The following is a 10,059-nucleotide window of genomic DNA, read 5'->3' as shown; positions in this document are numbered from 1 at the left end:
GGGCTGAAGCCCAAACTTCACCATGTCTGAGCAGAACCTTCTAGGGAGGATGCACCTGTTTAACTGATCATGCAACTGACTTCAAGGCATGGAGAGTGGACAAATGCCCCATGTATCATTGCTGGTAACTAACCCCCATGGGCATCTGCTTTGCAGCCAATTATAGGGACAGAGATGAGAAAGTAAGGCATAATTATTTATGATATGTGAGAAACTGCCCTATCAGCTAAACAGAGCAGAGTCCTGGCTTTCCCTGGTATGGAAACACAAGTGACCCCCTGTAAAGTACAGTTACAATTACCTGTACTGCAAGTGCAGCATATGCAATAAGCCTTTAATAGGAAGTCAAGCCTCATCTCACTGCTAGGTAGGAAGAGCATTCACTTGCCTTAGTGGGAACAAGGCAGGTGAAACAGCCAGGGAGAGCAGTAGACAAGCCACCTTGGAAGGAAGCAAAGAACCACAGCTCCTCCTGCGTGTAAGGAATGAATTCTGAGGGCTGGTTGGGAGGGAGGTGTGCTATCAAGGAGAGTCCCAACAAACTGTGGACAAGATTGCTAACTTTTAATGCTGACCAAATTCCCTGGCTCCTAGTAACAGTTGTGGCAACAGTCTGCATCCTTCTGGCTGCTAGTGCATTCTCAGGCTAGGCTGCCATTACTTTCTCATCAGGTATTCAATGAAGTGAGCTGTAGCTCATGAAAGCTTATGCTCAAATTTGTTAGTCTCTAAGGTGCCACAAGTACTCCTTTTCTTATTACTTTTTCTACAAGATGCCCTCCCTTTCCTCTTCCTTCCAAAGGTGTGAACTGTCAGTCTTTCTAGATGGGCTGCACCTGCTCCATTCTTTGATGGCATGTGGTGTAGCAATTTGTTAGCTGTCTAAAGTGATGAATGCTGCTCCCTAGCCCTCAATTTAGCTGAAGCAAGATATTCTGCTTAATTTATCCATCACCTTTTTTTTTTTTTCTACACAGGGCTAAAAACCTTTCAGCGTCATGTAAGAGTGGTTCTGTCACCTTAATATTGTCTGAAAGGTTAATCCCACTGCCTGTATAGGCCTAGTAGCATATTAGGAAATGGGATTTAAATAAGCTTTTAAAATCTTTCAGTGCCACTTGGACCTGTGACAAAAATGTCAAACCGCTAAGGGCCAAAAAAGCTGTTTTGTAAACTATATGCAACAGATTCCACCTCCCTTTTCTGTTACCGTAGGTTTATATATCCTCCATTTTACATTTGGGGAAACAGATACAAACAGGCTTAATTAGCCTGGTGCTAGTAGAGGGGAAGATTATCCCATTTATGGTAGTGCCCACTGCCCAAGACACATTCTAGACAGAATAGAGTACAATTCTGTCCTGAGCTGTTAGCTATGAAAGGATGGAGGTGGAAGTTATGATAAAGGGGTATAGCACAACTAGATTGGACTGGAGAAGCAAGTCCCTGCTGTCTTTTGAAGGATGTACGGTACCTTCATGTACTGCACAGGAGAATAGCTTTCACTTCTATTCCCCCCCGCCCCATGCTAATTATTATTCTGCAGCAATGCCTAGCAGGTCTGGGTACCAAGCCTCGGCTCTGGATTATTGTACTTCTATTACAGTAGCACCTTTTGGTGGTCCTCCTGTGTGAGGCCTATGTGTACATAGTGGTGTACACAGCTGACAGGATTTATAATCTAAGGTAAAGGGGGACAGGTTTTTGCCGTAGGGTCTGATGCCTGGGTAGTTCCTATGCATTTTGAAAAGTATTTGAAATACCAAAAAGAAATAAAAAAACTCTCTTGCTTTATCAGCCCTAGAGCAGAGAAGCTGTTTCGTTTACAGCACAGACAACTGAATCTCAACACGCAGCACCTTGTCTCCCCTTACGCTGGAACAGCAGGAGGTCATGGGCCAACTAGTGTCAGCTTCAGGGGTTGGTGCAACCCTAGGCACTCAGCATCAGCTCCCCCTAGCACACGGCTTCCCTCGACAGTAGTTCTAAGGCCGAGTCTGCACTAGAAGCTTCTGCAGCCATTTGCTGGAGTCGTGCTCGAAGTCCCTCGTGTAGACGCAGGCCCGCTCCCAACGCTGCGCGTTTACCGTATAGCCGGTTTTGCTGGGGGGGGGGCGCTGTGAAGGCCGCGTCCCTCCCGGGAGCCCTGGCCCCTCTAGGGCGCTTCCTCCGCGGCCGCGGGGCGCTGGGGCACGAGCGGGGAGGGAGGCCTTGGCTCCAGGGAGCGGGAGGGCAGCTTCGTTCCCTGCAGTCAGGGCTGCCGGGACTATCGCCCCGCGGGGTGGGGGCTGCCAGGCCCCTCGCTGGCCGCCCCGCCCCCAGCACCCGCCTCCTGCCGCCAGGGCCCCTGCGGAGGGCGGCGAGTCGGGCCGAGGGCGGCTGCTGCCCGGCGCCCGCACGTTTCGGTCAGGCGCGGCTGAGACACCACCCTGACAAAAGCTAAAGGACCCCCCCTCCCGCTCCCGGCTATCAAGTGCGCCTGCGCGGGCCCTGACGGGAGGGGAGCGCGCCTGCGCCAGGGCGCAGCCGGCGTCGCGCTTGGCGGTGAGAGCGCATGCGCAGAGGCGGCTGGCGGCGGCGGCGGCCTGGCGCAGCCACCACAGCGAGAGCGGGGCCGGGGAGCGGCGAGCGGCGGGGGCGAGCGGCGGCGCCATGAGGCCCGGGCAGGGACACCGAGAGTAAGTGCGGGCGCGGGCGCGGGCCACCGGCCGGTCTCTGTTGTCCGGGGCCGCGCGCGCTGGTGCCCCCCAGGGCGGCGCGGGGCTCTCGGGGCCCCTGGGAGGCGCAACGCGGCCCCGCTGCCCCCGCCACGGACGGCGGCCCTGGGGCCTGTGACGCCCCCGGGGCTGTTCCGTGCTGGCGGAGGCAGGAGTCGGAAACGCGCTGGTCGGGCGGGCCTCCAGCACGGCCACCGCCCCGCTCCGCCTCGGGGGAGCAGCGACTCCCCTGCCCTGCCAGCGGGGCTCGGCCGACCGCGGGATTCCGGCCTGGGGCAGGCCTGACGGGCCCCGGTCTGACAAAGGCCTTTGAGAGGCGCCCGGAGAGGAGTCGGCTCAAAGCGGCCGAACCCCTGGCTGCGTTTCTGTGGCTGCTTTGCCTGTCCCCGCTCAGCCCTGCGCCGCGCTTTTCTCTTTCCCGCTCAGCGCGGATTGCTGACCTGGCTGGGGCGGGTGAGGGAAGGAATTGTTGCGCTAACCGAATAGAACATTTAACAGCTTGCTGCTCTTCACACTGCAAACCCGAACCCTGTTCGAAACCACTTCGGCTGGAATAGAATTTACACGGGTTCCCTAACCCGGGTAACGTGCCAAGGTGGCGGGAACTATAATGAAAAACAGAGAGAATTGTTCCACGGCATTTAGAGAGAGCTGATAAAACGTGACTTGCCCAAAGTGGTATATTATCTCATCGGTCTCTGGATTAAGACACGCATCGGTGACCAGATATATAACAGTTCTTGGATTGGCAAAAAGGCTGTCCTTTCCCCTCGGGTATGAACCTAGCCATGGTGACCTTGCTTTTGTCACCTTAGGTAGACCCCTGCAACATGCTCTTCCTGGAACTGACCATAAAGACCACCTAGAAGATTCAGCTTGTTCAGAATCCAGTGTCCCACTTCTAGGCAGGACAAACAGGCGAAGGCTCCATTGTCTGACAGCTGCTAAGTCAATTCTAGGTTTAATTTAATGTCCTGTCCATTATCTAGAATCCTAATTGAAGTGTGATCTAGGTCAGTGACCACCAGTGTTTTCATCTGAGCCACAACTGTGATTACCAGGGATATTTTGTTTATTAGGCACCAACGTGGAACTTGTCACAGCCAGGGCATTCTCAATTTAGAACCTTAGCTGTGGAATTTGCTGCTTATAGAGATTTGGGTGAAAGTTTTGCTTCCTTCAAAGCACAATGCAAAACACCTCTTTCTTCTGATTTTCCTCTAATTATGTGGGTGAGTTTCCCCAGTATAATTTCATGGATTATATTGTCAGAGGATGGAAGGGAGAATCTTGGTCCTACCCACCCCTTTGTAAGAAATTGTATTTCCCCAATTATGTGATTAATGTTTTAGAAGTGTGTGTAATAATTTTGGAACAAGGGAACAGGCTCAGCTGATCCTTTTTTAAAGAGACAAAGTCAGAAAAATCCAAGACAAGGTATTTTCAGAAAGAAAATGGCTTCTTGGACAGGTCCAAGACACACATACCCTTTTCAGATACTGAACACAATAGGCTAGCTCTGGTTCTTTCCTACCAGAGACTATCTGCCTTTGTGGAACTAGTCCCAGATTCTTTCAGAAAGAGAGAGGTCAGTTCTTTTTTTGAAAGGCCAAGAAAGGGGAGGATCTTCATGAGCCTTTTTATGAGCTGTGCGCACACATTTGAATCCTTAAAGAGTGAGTGAGAGAGAGAGAGAGTGGTTTTGAACCACTTTTACTAATTCTAAAATGTCCTTATGACAGGGAATGTGATGTTAGATTTGCTCTAACATATCAGCACTGTAATAATAAATTACTCTTGTTGGATTTGGAACAGGAAGGGGAATACATAGTTAATTATCATACAATAGTGCTAATGCACATTTATTTCTGATAAAGCATGTAAGTGGTTTGTGATCTTTTCCTGTGTTGTAATGCAGAAATATGAGTCACAAAGGCTCATATTAATCAAGATTTTGTAAATTCTTCACTTTTGGCAAATTTTGAAGCTTCCTGGCAGGAAAAGTATCTACAATAAATACCAAACCATAATGAAAATCATTCGCATTGCAGAGGTTTACTTGTCTGTTTCCAGCCCACTCAGCAAATTAACTATTTCACTACCTTTGGGTAGGCAATACATGATTTTCAGAGCAGGACCTGAATGGCTTTATAGGTATATGTGGTATGCTTTCCTGTTGGCTCTGCTTTAAATTACTGCATATGCCTGTTAAAATAAATTGTGGATATGGGCCTGTGCATAGCCCTGCTACACCAGGGGTTTAATAACAATAGTTTATTGTTCATGTCTATTAGGATGACATAAATTATTTTCTGTGATTCGCCACTGAAGCTTCATGGAAAACTGTTAGGTTTCTAAATAAATATTTTTTTGCTGAAGTACTTTTTTCTCTGATTATAAAAGCACAGGTTCTCTTACTAGTTAATTGCTCCTGCAGCTGTTTCCCCAAATTAAGTTGGATTCCTCTGTGATGTCATTTCCACAAGAGCCAATGTGATGTCACTGTAATAGGTTAAATCTTATTAGGTGTGTTGTGCTTGATAGTTTCCAGGTATGCAATAGGAAAAAAACATCTTCTAGTTCTAGAATTGTTAGGTAAAATTCCATGGCCTGTTTTATGCAGGAGGTCAGAGTAGATCATCATAGTGGGCCCTTCTTTCCTTAAAATCTATGAATCTGTACATTTCTGATCAGACATTTTATTTTTCTGTAAGAACTTGCAGTCTGTCAGTCCAAGGCTCATAACTTCAGATGAGCAATAAGCAACAAGAACAGAGTTCTTAAGAAGTAAATATTCTGTTCTTATGAAAATTCAGTGTGGTAGTAAATCTGGGGAATATAAAAAATATAATATGAAGTGTATTTTAAGTAGAATAGATTTCATTGTAGTATCAGAGGGTCCATTCAGCGAGAAAAGAACAAATGAATGTTGGAGGGCTGGGAGGAAGTTGGACTTCCTTTAGTGGGGCAGTTGGAGAATTAACTGTCCTGAAGTAACATTCATATTTTTGAGGAGAGGAAGATTCAGCCAAAAGTGATTAAGGGTCGGGACAGATTGGGAGATTGAGATAAGGGAGATGAGATTTTCAGCAAGAAACGGACCTACATTTTTTTTTCCTTACAATGACCTCTTTGGGACCCCTGTAAATGGATCTACACCACAGTCCTCATAATAGAAATTAAATACATCTAGCCTGAGATGGAGAGGCTAAAGAGCTGGCTTCTCTCAGGGAAAGACTGACCTGACAGAGTCAGAGAAAGCAAGAGCTGGGGGAGCATTAGATGAATGGACTTCCAATTTATGAGCCTACTTGAAAGAATGCTATGAAAAATTGAAAATACGTGAAGAAACTGCACTGAATTATACTGAAGTCCTTCCATGCTGAGTCAGAAGAGAAAAGAATGTGTATCATTGAAACAAGAAATGAGCAAAAATAGACAAACCTAAAGAACAATATAGGAGAGATTATTGCTGGAAGATGTTGGCATCTCCTCAGTTTTACTCTTCGTATAAATTGTTTGCTGTGTACATGGATTTTGAAGTGTAAAAAATTCTATTTTATGCTGAGATAAGACTATGCACACTTCCTGAAGATACTTACAGGAATCTGTACCCCTTTAATGTTGACATTAAATAATGGCCCTGCTTTTGATGATCTATCCATCATGTTGTGAATTTTCTCAGTGGAGTAAACAACATACCTCTGGCAAAGTAAATAGTATTTTGCAGAAGGACATGGTGAGGGTTCCCCCTTCCCTCCATATTCCAAACAGATCCACAGTGCTTCATCTGTAGAACAGTTTGCCAAAAGTGTCTCTGCTAATCATATTTGAGGTTGATAAATGCCCACTTACAAATGTTTTTCTCTAGCTGTTTTCTGTAATTGTAAGGAAAGCATCTAATTTAAGTTTTATTTGTTTAAAATTCTTCTCTGGTAGATACCTATTTACCTACATTTGCATTGGGGACTGTTGCTGAGGGAGAGGTTCAAGAGGCAAAATTAGGTTCTTTCAAACCATGAAGTATCTGCATTTTTCAGAAATGTAGCCTGCTGTGAAATGTGCACGTGCCTTAGCACGTCTACTCTTCCGTATTCACATTCATGACTGCATGGGGGATTTAAGGTCTGCAATATGTTCCTCTTTATTGAGTACTGTGTTTTTCTGTCACTCTGCTTTTTCTGTTCTCATCAACCTCTTCTCCACTCTTGACTTCTGCTCATTTTTGGCCAGTGCATGAGGGTGCAAGAGCAAATGGCTCCAGCACCCCGACACCCACCAACTAAGCCACACAACCAAGATGTTCTGCATTCTCCATAAATTGCTTTGTCTCTCTTAGTGGATGGACCAACTCTAATAGTGAGAAAAATAACTAATTTAACAGGTTGGCAGATTCAAAGATTCCAAGGCCAGACAGACTATTGTGATCATTGTCTGACCTCCTGGATAATACAGGCCATAAACTTTCCCAAAGTAAAAATGTAAGGATGCAAAATGGACTCTTGGGGGCCTTCTTGTGTTTCCTGCCTGACTCAAGATACTGCAAGGACTACCCAGTCCACATGCTGGGCTTTATGGAATTTCCAAAAATGCCATTCGGAACATATCCCAAAGTCTTGTCTGCCAAGTAAAGGATTAGTGATCAAGTGGCCGGGGTTACTAGATAAATGCTTAAAGTGCATATTTTTTTTCCCCACATGATGGTAGTATCTGGTGTAATTGAACACTTATATAGGGCCATGTTGTGATATATTTATCACACTGAATAGTACCTGAGTTGATAAATAGTCCAGTTGACTTTCCTGGGATTACTCATGATGTAATATGAATAAAGGTTTCACAATCTCCCCTACAGTGCATTTCATCTTCAGAGCACTTCACAAGTATTTTAAACTTTTTTCACACTGTAAATTGATGGAGGTTAATACTTGCAAATTGTATTGGGGCGGGGGAGGCATGGCGTAATATTCCCATTTCCTAGTGGTATTTTTAACTTTCCCCATAATAGTTTCTAAGCCTAGCAATCTGTATGTGGGAGTATACAGTGTATATATATTTTTAATTGCATGTTGTTGTTTGAGAGGAGTTTGGGTAACATTCTTCATAAGAAAGATAACCTCTCCCAAAAGAGTCTTATTGCTATTCTAAATACTGACCTGTGCTAGTGAGAATATTTCTAACAGTTATGCTTGCCTGGCACCACATGAATTTGGATATGACAGATTAATGTGGTGTTCAGCTCAGTCTATGTGAAGGCTAAATCTTCATACTACTTTCCTTTTCAAAAGCTTTGTTGTATTTGGTGTTAGTAACAATGCTTTTTGCTACTCTGAATGCTTTTTGAAACATGCATCTTTTAAAAACTAGTGAGGTGCGGAGGATCCAATACTTACTGCCATCATTTCTCTTCTACTGGTAGGGTACTTATATCTGTTCATTATTTCATATCCTCTTCAATTTGTGTTTCAGATAACCTTGTTACAAACATGCTTCTGTTCTTGTGCACAGGGATTATGAATTGTTTGTGCTCATAATATTCAGAATCTTTTTTTTATCGCATATCTGAAAATTAGCCTCTCCAGAACATGTGAAAAAAATACAAATATCCTGATTTGTGGAATAACTCCTGAAGGGCACAGTTTAATTAGTTAAGGTCTGCTTTTGACATAGAATAAGTTTTGCTTGGATAGCTTTATCTATTTTTGAGGGGGAGTGGGCAGGAGAGATTTTCAGTACAATATTCTAAATTGGAATGGTCTACTGTGGTTGACCCAAATTAAGATAGAATAGCTTCTGTAAAATTTGAAGAACTGTGCTGTGCTTTTTGAATATAGAACAATGAAATTTTAATTGCATCCACATACATTAAATAACTAAACTAATCAAAACACCTAAATAGATTAGTAGATGGATCTACTCTAGGACAGTTTATTAGAAAATTGTATTTACTCTAAATGTAACGCTAGAAATTCTAATCTTAGACATAGTTTTAGATAGGATTTTATTAAGCATTTTCCTATTCTTATTAATAGAATTGTATGTGTTAGATGGTCTTCAGGGAGTGAAACAAATTTTCAGTGTCATTAAGTCTTCAGTGTAAGTAAAAATTGAAATTATATTGGGTTTCAAACACTTATTTTGTCACAATGGGTAAAATAATAGCATTACAAAGAAAAAAGGTTAACCATTAAAGTTTTTTATTTTTTTTTTAAAACCAGTAAGTCAAAAAATGATCTGCCAAGTGATGCGTTGCTGACGTATTTAGTACAGGCAGCCCAATTAAGATTCTGTATATTGTTTCCAGTAGGATTCTGTTTCTAATTTTGGAACTATGTGAGAGCAAGTGGAAGTAGGTGAAGTGGTGTGCTTTGCTATTCATAGTGAGTCCAGTATCAATCCCCCCCCCCCCCCCCGAATCTTACTTCTCATGTAACCTGTCATGTAGTGTTCTGAGAACAGGTAAACTACTTTGGTGTTCTCCTTTTTCTTTGTTTCACTGCTAAAATAATGATAAAGTTCAACTCCCCACAAATAATCTCTTGTATGGTGGGCCTGGGGTTCCTGGCAGAATAAAATGACTAATCTCTAGAGGTACAGTGAATGAAAAGCTCATTGTTTTCATGTATTTTTATCTGTTTTCAATCAGAGAGCATATTTGTCTATTCAGTATTCAGTAATGGATTTTTTTTCATTCTCTGCTACCATTGTATAACATGACTTGCTGTCTCATGCCATCCGTATTTTTGCTTGCACACTCAAACTTTGAGCATGCATTTGAGATTACTTATATACTGCAGTCTTATCCTTTATGGATATTGTGTTGTCTCTGTCCATCCCTGAATGCACAGCATACAGCACTTTCCCAAAGACTATTTATAATCCAGCATTAACTTGAATCTTGGTCTTAAAATAAAGATAAGCCATAGCCTTATGAAATACAAATTACTGTGGAATGAAAAGAGCATCATATGAGTTTGAAAGTGAGTTAGTGCTACTGTTCTCTGAGGTAAATTTCCACCATTTGCACTCTATGGCAAATATGCAGTGGAACAACATACATTCTTAACATCTGGAAAGGACAGTCCTTTGTAATTACCCAATCACTTTTCCATTCAGCCAGGTCAATGGTTTTAAAACATCCGTTTGCTCTGTCATTGTTTCTCTTGGTACCAATCTCTTAAATTGCACCGATCTTAAGATTCCTTCTTTTCTCTGTTTTATGTCTATAATAATCAGAAGATACACTGAATGTAATCTCCACTAACTGATGAAAAAGTATGTTTAGAACCATCTGAGAGCTTAATGTTGGCTTTATGTTGGTTATAATTGTCTTCCTTCTTTA

General features: G+C 43.3%; 1 protein-coding gene across 1 annotated transcript in view; it reads left to right on the top strand.

Moving 5' to 3' along the window:
- Positions 1-2,339: 2,339 nt before the first annotated feature.
- Positions 2,340-10,059, top strand: part of FAM222B (family with sequence similarity 222 member B) — a 45,896-nt gene continuing 38,176 nt past the window's right edge. The window contains exon 1 of the mRNA XM_038375513.2: positions 2,340-2,678. The gene's annotated coding sequence lies outside the window, so the exon portion shown is untranslated. The remainder of the gene's footprint in view (positions 2,679-10,059) is intronic.

This window comes from Dermochelys coriacea, chromosome 17 (genome assembly GCF_009764565.3).
Source record: "Dermochelys coriacea isolate rDerCor1 chromosome 17, rDerCor1.pri.v4, whole genome shotgun sequence".
In the NCBI taxonomy this organism is placed as follows: Eukaryota; Metazoa; Chordata; order Testudines; family Dermochelyidae; genus Dermochelys; species Dermochelys coriacea.
Note: the sequence above shows the minus strand (reverse complement) of the source record. Positions and strands in the feature narration are given on the sequence as shown.